We start from the raw sequence: 12,170 nt of genomic DNA, 5'->3' as shown, positions 1-12,170 counted from the left end.
ATGACAAAGTGAATATACCCCCATCCTTTGATGGTGGGTATAGAAATATTTTCAAAAAAAAAAAAAAATCGATCAAAATAAATATGTTCTAAAGACAAAATTTAAATAGGTTTATTCTCATAACAGGTAATTTTTTAGCTATTATCTTTTTGGCAACACAGTTCACGCATTTTTCGTGTTTTGTTTTTTCGTTTTTGTTTTTAATGGGCTGGTGCAATGCAATGCACCGTACTTCTTCAAAAATGATGCCAATCGTAAAGTAACTGTGAGTGGTGAGCGCTATCGGGAGATGATATATAACTTTTTTTCTCCAAAATGCAAGAGCTTGACTTGCATGACAAGTGGTTTGAACAAGACAGTGCCACATGCCACACTGCACTAGTAGCAAAGGACTTATTGAGAGGCGAGTTCGGTGAACATTTTATTTCACATGCGGGACCAGTCAATTGGCCGTCTAGGTAGGCTTTGACTATATTTTGTGTGGTTATGTTAAAACTTATATCTATACAGACAACTCCGCTTCAATTGACGCATTAGAAGACAACATTGAAGCATTTATTCGTGAGATACCGGCCGAAATGTTGGGAAGAGTATGCAAAAATTGGACTAAACTGTCAACATTTGCATGAAATAATCTTTATACATTAAATTATGGACCGTAGTATCGTTTCAAATAAATATTTCATTAATTATTCTGAATTTTGTGTGTTTTTTGTCGAAAAACTTTTCTATAGCTTTTAAAAAATCACCCTTAAAAAACAATTCCATTCATCTCTTTAACACTGTCAATAAAATTTCTTCAAGTTTTCAGCCAGGATTATATTTCAATCAAATATACTCGTAGAATAAATTTCTGCTAAAATTATTTTCTCTAAAGACAAAACTTGAATAAAATTTTCTTATAAGACGAAAAATAAAAGATTTCTCTTCTACAGACAAATTTTAGTGAAAATTCCAATAAATTAGTAAAATTATTCCTAAAAATTATTTTTGTCATATTTTCGAAAGTATTTATATTCATTTTTTCAGTAAAAATCTTTTTAAAATTTCTTCAAAAGATACATAAAATAAATAAAATTTGTCTAAAGACAGAATTCCGATAAAATTTTCGCCAATGAGAATAGATTTGCGATCTTACCTTTTAAGTCATTATTATAACATAATATTCCGTATATTAAACATAAGGGGTAGCTCATTGTAGTTTGCTTAAATTTGCCGCTGCATGGCTTCAACTGCATTATCTGATTAAAATAAAAAAAAGAAAAAAAAAAATTAAAGAAATTTTCCTTTCAAATTACTCTAAAATTTTTGAGGAATATAAAATTTAAAATAAGTATTTTGAAACTAAAATAGTTTTATTGTAATTTGTTTGTTTGCTTTTTTTATATAAAAAACTGGCGTCTTCCAACAAGTCAATTTTACTCTAAAATAATAATTTTATAAAAGCTTTGGCTTTTAAAAATTCGTTTTTAGAAAAATTTCTTTCAAAGTTTGTCTGTAGAGAAAATTATATTACATTTTTGCTATTTTAAAATCTTTTATTAAAAAATTTAACTTAGGAAAAATATTTTCTTTAAAGAAAATTTCAATGAAATGTTGTCTTTAGGGCACATTTCCTTTTAAATTTGTTTCAAATTTTTTGAATGAAATTTCTATATATAAATAACATATGTTTTGAGAAAATTTTATTGAATTTTTTTTCTTAGAACAAATTTATAGAAGTTCGTTGAAATTAAGTATGGTACCGAGTTGTTGGCATGTTCGGGACACCGCACTGGTGTCGTGGATTCGATCTATCTATAAAAATTTTCTTTACAGATAATTTCATTGAAATTTTGTCTCTGGCGGAAATTTCATCGTTGAATTTTATACTTCGATTTAAAGAAATTTTCTCTAAGAGAAATACTTTTTTGATAGTTATCTTGACTAGAGTTAAAATTTTATTAATTTTTTTGTTAAAACATATAAATAATATTCTTTGACGACAAAATTTAAACGAAATAAATTGTAGAAATAATGATATTTACAAAAATCTTTCTAGAGGCAAAATTTCAGTAAAATTTCCCCGAATACAAAATTTCAATGGACTTTTCATCGAAGTATAAAATTCAACGATGAAATTTCCGCCAGAGACAAAATTTCAATGAAATTATCTGTAAAGAAAATTTTTATAGATAGATCGAATCCACGACACCAGTGCGGTGTCCCGAACATGCCAACAACTCGGTACCATACTTAATTTCAACGAACTTCTATAAATTTGTTCTAAGAAAAAAAATTCAATGAAATTTTCTCAAAACATATGTTATTTATATATAGAAATTTCATTCAAAAAATTTGAAATAAATTTAAAAGGAAATGTGCCCTAAAGACAACATTTCATTGAAATTTTCTTTAAAGAAAATATTTTTCCTAAGTTAAATTTTTTAATAAAAGATTTTAAAATAGCAAAAATGTAATATAATTTTCTCTACAGACAAACTTTGAAAGAAATTTTTCTAAAAACGAATTTTTAAAAGCCAAAGCTTTTATAAAATTATTATTTTAGAGTAAAATTGACTTGTTGGAAGACGCCAGTTTTTTATATAAAAAAAGCAGACAAACAAACTGAAAACTATAAAATTCAACGATGAAATTTCCGCCAGAGACAAAATTTCAATGAAATTATCTGTAAAGAAAATTTTTATAGATAGATCGAATCCACGACACCAGTGCGGTGTCCCGAACATGCCAACAACTCGGTACCATACTTAATTTCAACAAACTTCTATAAATTTGTTCTAAGAAAAAAAAATTCAATGAAATTTTCTCAAAACATATGTTATTTATATATAGAAATTTCATTCAAAAAATTTGAAACAAATTTAAAAGGAAATGTGCCCTAAAGACAACATTTCATTGAAATTTTCTTTAAAGAAAATATTTTTCCTAAGTTAAATTTTTTAATAAAAGATTTTAAAATAGCAAAAATGTAATATAATTTTCTCTACAGACAAACTTTGAAAGAAATTTTTCTAAAAACGAATTTTTAAAAGCCAAAGCTTTTATAAAATTATTATTTTAGAGTAAAATTGACTTGTTGGAAGACGCCAGTTTTTTATATAAAAAAAGCAAACAAACAAACTGGAAACTTTTGTAATTCTGTTGCATTTTATAGTTTCTACATTAAAAAATAAATAAATGGCGAAAAGCCCACTACTTTTGACAGTAGTTGCGATTTTATGTTAACGTCATTAAAATCCACTTTTCTTCGCTAAATGGTCATAAACAAAAATTTTTCCAAACCCTTCTTTAACTTTTTAACACAAAATTTAAAAAAAATTACACAAAGCCAGTTTTATTAATTTTTTTTTATTAATTAAAAAAAGCCATCGATTTTTATTCGAATAACAAAATTTTAATGCAATATTCTCCGAAGACAAATATTTTATGAAAATTTCTTTAAAGATGATATTTCATTAAAATGTTTCTCTGAGATTTGGAGACTTCAAATACAACACTTAGCGATATTTCTTCATATAAAAGGTAGTTAATACTTAGAAATTAATTTCCATAAAAACTGACAAGTCCCAAATATAGGCATTTGTGGCAGAATTTATTTTTTATGTAATTAATGTAATGCAAACATATTCCATAAACAATTTAAAACCAATATAAAATCATGACATTTATTGATACTGACCTATTACTTCATCACGCTGCCCTTCATATATATCCGTATTCGCTATGGGCTTCCAACAAGGTTGCCTTGCCACCACCGTATTCACCGGCAAGTCTCTGTAGGTGTGATACAGATTTTAATGTTCAAGTATTTTAAAACGATTAACACACACTGGTCTTTCCTTATCCAAACAAAAAAGTCTTCCTTGCTGTTATTGTGCTTTTACTTTTCATTTCGCTACACACATTCAACGATAGTTTCAGTTTCATTCAAGGTCATTTTATGCCTCTGCCCCTATTACCATATTTAAAAATCTCTCAACACCACCACTCTTTGACTTGAAAAAATCCACTACCAACAGAATATTTCTTTTTAGTACACACACTTAAAGATCTGTTCATCAAATCAATACAACAACAGAGCAGCTTTTGCTGTTTGTGTTTTTGCTTTTCCCTCTTCCCTTATGTGCAATTATTTTCCTTCAAACACTTGTCTCTTGCTATCAATCAAACAATCAAAAAGATTTTAGGGTCTTTAACACACTCGCGGAGCTAGAAACACGAAACGATGCTAAAACGACGACGGCGATGTTAGCAGCTTCTGTTGTTTTTGTTCTTGTTATTCTTCCCTTATTTGCAATTACAATATTTTTCTAGACACACTCCCCTGTTGCTATCAGTCCCACAATCAAAAAGCTTTTGGTGTCTTTTATACACTCGCGGAGCAATAAACACGAAACGATACTGCAACGGCGACGACGATGTCAGCAGTTCTGCCGGCAGAACTGTATGCACTTACACGAACAATAGCCTAGATCCCCAACAATGGTTACGAGTATTTTTTAACTGTTTTATATTTTGTGCCCTGCTGTACTGATATTGGAAAACTAACTTGGATTTTATGTTGCAATCGGTGGCAAATTTTCTTTACCAAATGAATGGACGTACATTTGAGTTAGGTAAATTGAAATATAAACACATGACCAATAAATTATCCGATTTTTCCGGAATGTTTGGTTTTAAATTCTAGCACTCGCTAACTATTTCCAATTGTTTGCCACTTGTTACTGAAAGTTTCATTCAAAAAATTTGCTAAAACTTCTTTCCTTTCTTTCTTCCTTGCTATCATCCATCCCGAAAACCGTAAACAAAGTCGTCCAAACGTAAAGTGTTTTTCAAGTTTAATTGTCTAACACGCATGCACTCACGACAAACAATACGCATACGGCACACAAGATTAACAAACGAAACGAAAAATGCATGCAAATATTCTTTTTAATGCATTTTAACAAACATTTTCAAGTAATTTAAGTTTATATGTCGTTATTCAGTGACTATTGGTTTGCATTTATTTTAGAATGAGTATTTGACTATCTAGGCAAAAAAAACCGACGCGATATCCGTGCATTCAATGTTCGCCCGCCGATCACTTATAATGAACTAAAGAGTTTGCAAGAAGTTCTTTGATTTTATTGCAAAGAATATGCAAAGAAGACATTTTCAAAGAGCAGCGAAGTATTTCTTTACATTTTACCTACTAACGCACGCAGGCCTACCGCAAAATGTAAATAATAGCATTTTAGCTTACGCAATCTATTCTCTTTTCCGTTTCCCCTTTATCAGTGGAAACGGTAGACAATGCTGCTGATGTGTGAGCTGTTCACATAACAACCTCAAGCTAAACATCTTTAATTTCTCTGGCTCTCTTTCTCTCTTGCTTGAAGTATTTTTGGCTCTTCCCTGTTAATTAAAAACTTGTTGCGTTGGTAGTGTAACCCAAAGAGATGAAAAGAGAATGAGTAGATTGTGTGTTCACTGCATATCGCTGTAGGAGGGGAAACGGAAAAGAGCTTAGAATTATGTTCATAATTAGAAAAACCATTTATATTTTCTCTGATTTAATAACAAAATAATGCGAGGTTATAGAGAGATTTATTGGGTTTTATTAGATTTTCTTTTAAAAGAACTTCGGTAACATTCTTTGGGTTGCCAATTTAATATTTTAAAAAGGTTTTATTGATTTTTAGCAAAATGAGCTAGAGCAAGAAAGTAATTCTAAAGCAGCTTGAGGCCAATGCCAAAAGTTTTGAAATTACTTCCACAAATTGTTAAGCCAAAATAAGACTGATATATCCATTATCATTTAAAAACTTGCTGACAAAATCTCCTTTTATACCCACCACCGAAGGATGGGGGTATATTCATTTTGTCATTCCGTTTGCAACACATCGAAATATCCATTTCCGACCCTATAAGGTATATATATTCTTGATCAGCGTAAAAATCTAAGACGATCTAGCCATGTCCGTCCGTCTGTCCGTCTGTCTGTTGAAATCACGCTACAGTCTTTAAAAATAGAGATATTGAGCTGAAATTTTGAACAGATTCTTTTTTTGTCCATAAGCAGGTTAAGTTCGAAGATGGGCTATATCGGACTATATCTTGATATAGCCCCCATATAGACCGATCCGCCGATTTAGGGTCTAAGGCCCATAAAAGCCACATTTATTATCCGATTTCGCTGAAATTTGGGACAGGGATTTGTGTTAGGCCCTTCAACTTCCTTCGTCAATTTGGACCAGATCGGTACAGATTTGGATATAGCTGCCATATAGACCGATCCTCCGATTTAGGGTCTAAGGCCCATAAAAGCCACATTTATTATCCGATTTTGCTGAAATTTGGGACAGGGATTTGTGTTAGGCCCTTCAACTTCCTTCGTTAATTTGGACCAGATCGGTACAGATTTGGATATAGCTGCCATATATACCGATCCTCCGATTTAGGGTCTAAGGCCCATAAAAGCCACATTTACTATCCGATTTCGTTGAAATTTGGGACAGTGAGTTGTCTTAGGCCCTTTGACATGTTTCGTTAACTTGGTCCAGATCGGTTCAGATTTGGATATAGCTGCCATATAGACCGATTTCTTAATTTATGGTTTTGGGCCCATAAAATGCTCATTTATTGCCCGATGTCCCCGAAATTTGGAACAGTGAGTTAAGTTAAGCCGTGTCGTATATAGTTCAGATCGGTATGAGGTATATGAGTATAAGGTATGAAATTTTCACCGAATTTTGATGAAAGGTGGTTTATATATATACCCGAGGTGGTGGGTATCCAAAGTTCGGCCCGGCCGAACTTAACGCCTTTTTACTTGTTGTTTTTGTGTTTACCCAAAACACGAATCCGATATGCTATGAAAACGTAAAAACTTTTCATTTTGTGTTTTCATAGAAAGAGAATTGAGCCCCAAGAGTTTCGAACTAAATTCGTACATATTGCAGGAGTCAAAAAGGAAATCGCTGTGCAACATTTTTAGAAAATAGGTTCAAAATGCGTTTGCAAAGGCTCTTAAAGTGGAAATCGGGAGTAGTACATACATATACATCTGGACCAGGGACGGAGCCAGAGGGTCCGCACGCCAATAACAATAATAAAATATAATCTAAAGACAAAATTTGGCTCAGGCATGAGAACCTATAAATTATTTTTCTAACGTCAAAAAAATTAATTTTGAGATTTTCGGAACATTTTGAGATTTTCGGCATTTTTTCTAAAGACAAAATTAAAATTTCTTTTAATTAAAAAATTTCCTAGAGAAATGTTCTTCCAAGTTACAAAGAATTTAAATTTTTATTAAGACGAAAATGTAAAAATTTTTTTTGCAGACCCAACTTCAATAAATGTTTTTCCCGGGCCCCGATTAATAATTTTTTCTAACGACAAAATATTAATGATTTTTTTTTAAACACAAAATTTTAATGAAATTTTTTAAAGACTAAATAGATAACCTGAAAGGAAGGGAAGAGGTTTCCGATCGGATACCTAAGACGACACTTGAGGTCGAGTGCGAGGCAATGCTGCCAGCGGCACAGTCATAGACTGACGGAAACCTATTATTGCCATCTGGAAGATCACGTTACACGGATGGATCAAAACTAGGGTACAGAGTGGGCCTGTGGGTCCACATTGAGAACCCAAGGACTGAGATTTGTTTTAGACTGCCTGACCATAATAGCGTAGAAGTGCTAACGCGAGGACGTAGAGTGTGAACATCTTTACGGACAGTAAAATGGCCACAAGAGCAATAACAACCAGGAGGGTAAGGTCACGAGCAGTCTTGCAGTGTAAGAAGGAGATTAACGCCTTCTCTGACGATGGCACAATTTCCATCGTTTGGATGCCGCGCCATAATGGAGTAAGGGAGAATGAAAGGGCAGATATTTGGCAGTGAAGGCCAGAGGACTGCTGTCAATAAACTTGGTTTTTGGGTGGACGTAGTTAAGGGACGAACGCACATGTAACATTGTGGATCAGCAAAACAGTCGGTAGGACGGCGAAAATCCTATGGGCTAATACGAATCGCGCGAGGACGAGACTATTACTGTAAAGAAGTAAGAAGGTGTTCAGTATAGATATTGGTATCATAACGAGCTCACTTATGCAAAATCGGTGCGGCAAGTGATAGCATGTTTAGGGCATGTGGAAAAGATTATGAGACGTTGGAGTATTTTCTATGTCACTGCCCGGCATTTGCGGCTAAAAGACCGGTACATAAGTGGGGACACAATACCAGACTTGAACCAACTTAGGGAAGTGGTATAGAAAAAAGTTAAGGATTTTGTAAGTACCACGGAATTTCTAACTTAAAATTTTACTTTGGAGGATACTTCTAAATTTTTAGAGCGCACAACATGCCGATTACTGTCTGTAGATGTATGGGGCGGATTAATATCCGCACCCTCTTTTTAACCTAACCCAACCTAAATATATAGTACACAAAATTTTAATATATAAGGCTAAGATTCTCTAAAGACATAATTTCAATGAAAAAAATTGTCTCGTGCGAAAATTTGTAAAAAACTGTGGCTTCATCAGCCTTGAAAGACCTTATCGGATGAAAGATATATATGAGAGCTATATTTTAATTTGATACGGTTAAAATAAAATTTTGTACATATATTAGGATGGAACCATCTCATGCAAATTTTTGTAAAGATTGAACCAAAACTGTGGCTTCTACAGCCTAAAAGGTCATATCGGTTGAAAAATATGTATATATAGGAGGTAAGTCTAAAGCTGGAACGATTTCGACGAAATTTTCCACACATGTGAGAATGTCAAATTGAATACATCATGTTAAATTTTGTAAAGATAGGACTGTATGTGAAGCTTATACAGCCTTAAAAGTCCATATCGGATGAAAGACATATATGGGAGCTATATCTAAGTCTGATCCGATTTTGACGAAATTTTGCACATATATGAGAACGTCAAATAAAACACCTCATGCTAAATTTTGTAAAGATCGGACTATATTTGTGGTTGATACAGCCTTAAAAGACAATGTCGGATAAAATATATATATATGGGAGCTTTTTCTAAATCTGAACCGATTTTTATGAAATTTTGCGCACATATTAGGACGTCAAATGAAACACCTCGTCCCAAATTTTGTCAAAATTGGACTAAAATTGTGGCTTATACAGCCTTCGAAGGCCATTTCGGATTAAAGATATATTACTGTAAGGAAGACAGACGGACATAGCTAAATCGAATCAGGAAGTGATTCCAAGCCGAGGGTAAAAAAAAATTTTAAAGACAACATTTGAATAGATTTATTCTCGTAGAAACCATTCCATTCATTTCTTTGCTCTTGAAAACTGTCGATAAAATTTCTTGAAAAACACAATACCAATGAAATTTTCAGCCAGGACAAAATTTCAATCAAATATCCTCGTAGAATAAATTTCTGCTAAATTTATTTCCTCTAAAGACAAAGCTTTAACAAAATTTTCTTATAAGACAAAAAATTAAAAAAAAATTTTACCAAAGACAACATTTTTGTGAAATTACTACTTATTTTGTGAAATTGTCTTAAAAATTATTTTTGTTATATTTTCGAAAATATTTATATTAATTTTTTCAGTAAAAATCGTTTTAAAATTTCTTCAAAAGAAACATAAAATAAATAAAATTTGTCTAAAGACAAAATTCCTATAAAATATTCTCCAAAGACAAAATTTTTGTGATCTTACCTTTTAAGTCATTATTATAACATAATATTCCGTATATTAAACATAAGGGGTTGCTCATTGGAATTTGCTTAAATTTGCCGCTGCTTGGGTTCAGGCTACATTAGCTGAATAAAATAAAAAAAAATAAAAATATATTAGCGAAATTTTCTTACCAATTTACTCTAAAATTTTTGATGAAAACAAAATTTAAAATAAGTTTTTTGAAACTAAAATAGTTTTATTGTATTTTTTTAAAGAAATTTTCTCTTAAGAAAAATATTTTTTTCGATAGTTATCGTGACTAGAGTCAAAATTTTATGAACTTTTTTGTTAAAACATTTAAATAATATTTTTTCAAGGCAAAATGTAAACGGAATAAATTGTGAAAAATAAAGATTGTTAAAAATCTTTCTAGAGACAAAATTGAATAAAATTTCCCTGAATACAAAAATTCAATGAACTTTTCTTCGAAGAATAAAATTCAACGATGAGATTTCCGCTAGAGACAAAATTTCAATGAAATTATCTGTAAAGAAAAATTTTATAGATGGATCGAACCCTCGAAACATCCACTGGTGTTCCGAACATGCCAACAACTCGGCACCATACTTAATTTTAACGAACTTCAATAAATTTGTTCTAAGAAAAAAAAATCAATGACATTTTCTCTAAATACATGTTATTTATATAAAGGAATTTCATTCAAAAAATCTGAAACAAACTTAAAATGAAATTTGCCTTAAAAAAATATTTTTCCTAAGTTTAATTTTTTTAATACAAGATTTTAATAAGAGCAAAAATGTAATATAATTTTCTCTACAGGCAAAGTTTTTAAGAAAAAGTTTACTAAAAACGAATTTTTAATAAGGCAAAGCTTTTATAAATTTTTCTTTTAGAGGAAAATTGGCTTGTCGAAAGACGCCAGTTTTTTACATTAAAAAAAACGCGAACAAACAAAAAACCTTCTCAAAATTCTTAGGAGTGAGAGTTCTGGAAACTCTTGTAATGTTCTGTTGCAATTGATAGTTTCTATATTGAAAAAAAAAATAAATGTCGAAAGGTCTACTACTTTTGACAGCAGGTGCGATTTTATGTCAAAGTCATTAAAATCCACTTTTCTTCGCTGAATGATCATAAAAATTTTTTTCAAAAACTTTTTTAGTTTTTTAACACAAAATTTTAAAAAAATTTTACACAAGGCCAAAGTTTTATTAATTTTTGTTTTTCTAAATAAAAAACTGCCATCGATTTTTTTTATTTTCTAATCACAAAATTTTAATGCAATATTATCCGAAGCCAAATTTTTTATGAAAATTTCTTTAAAGATAATACTTCTTTAAAATGTTTCCCAGCGATTTGGAGACTTCAAATACAACCCTTAGAAATATTTCTTTAAATAAAAGGTAGTTAATACTTAGAAGTTAATTTCCATAAAAACTGATAAGTCCCAAATATAGGCATTTGTGGCAGAATTTATTTGTTATGTTATTAATGTAATGCAAACATATTCCACAAACAATTTAAAACCAATATAAAATCATGACATTTATTGATACTGACCTATTACTTCATCACGCTGTCCTTTATATATATCCGTATTCGCTATGGGCATCCAACAAGGTTGCCTTGCCGCCACCGTATTCACCGGCAAGTCTCTGTGGGTACGATACAGATTTTAATGTTCATGTATTAACACACATTAGGCATTTATTTATGGAAATTACAAAATCTTCTTTGCAGTTATTGTGCTTTTACTTTTCATTTCACTACACGCATTCATCGGTAGTTTCACTCAAGGTCATTTTACGTCTCTGCCCCCGTTACCATGTTTAAAACTCTCTCAACCCTCACTCTTTGACTTGAAAAAATCCTCTACCAGCAAAATATTTCTTTTTAGTACACACACTTGAAGATCTATTCATCAAAACAATACAACAACAGAGCTGCTTTTGTTGCTTGTGTTTTTGCTTTTCCGTCTTCCCTTATGTGCAATTATTTTCCATCAAACACTTGCCGGTTGCTATCAGTCAAACAATCAAACATCTTTTGGGGTCTTTAATATATTCGCGGAGCTAGAAACACGAAACGATGTTAAAACGACGACGACGTCAACAGCTTCTTTTGCTTTTGTTTTTGCTATTTTTCCCTTATTTTCAGTTATTTTCCTTTACACACTTGCCCATTGCTATCAATCAAACAGTCAAAAAGCTTTTGGGTCTTTAATACACTCGCGCAGCACGAAACGATGCTACAACGACGACGACGATGTCAGCAGTTCTGCCGGCAGAACTGTATGCAAACGAACACTCGCCTAGATCCCCAACAATGGTTGAGTATTTTTTTAACTGTTTCATATTTTGTGCCCTGCTGTACTGTTATTGGAAAACTAATTAGGATTTTGTATTGCAGTCGGTTGAAAAATGTTATTTACCAAATGAATGGACATACATTTGATTTAGGTATATTGAAATATAAACACATGACCAATAA

General features: G+C 31.5%; 1 long non-coding RNA gene across 1 annotated transcript in view; it reads right to left on the bottom strand.

The window, feature by feature from the left end:
- The window catches only part of LOC106092358 (uncharacterized), a 324,230-nt gene extending 312,883 nt beyond the window's left edge, over nucleotides 1-11,347 (bottom strand). Inside the window, exons 1-3 of the long non-coding RNA XR_009398190.1 lie at nucleotides 11,241-11,347; nucleotides 9,702-9,805; nucleotides 1,139-1,241 (exon numbers count right to left, since the gene is read on the bottom strand). This is a non-coding gene — a long non-coding RNA (uncharacterized LOC106092358). The remainder of the gene's footprint in view (nucleotides 1-1,138; nucleotides 1,242-9,701; nucleotides 9,806-11,240) is intronic.
- Nucleotides 11,348-12,170: the final 823 nt, after the last annotated feature.

The sequence above is a fragment of the Stomoxys calcitrans genome, chromosome 4 (genome assembly GCF_963082655.1).
Source record: "Stomoxys calcitrans chromosome 4, idStoCalc2.1, whole genome shotgun sequence".
NCBI classification, from domain to species: domain Eukaryota; kingdom Metazoa; phylum Arthropoda; class Insecta; order Diptera; family Muscidae; genus Stomoxys; species Stomoxys calcitrans.
This window is presented reverse-complemented; position numbering and strand designations above follow the sequence as displayed.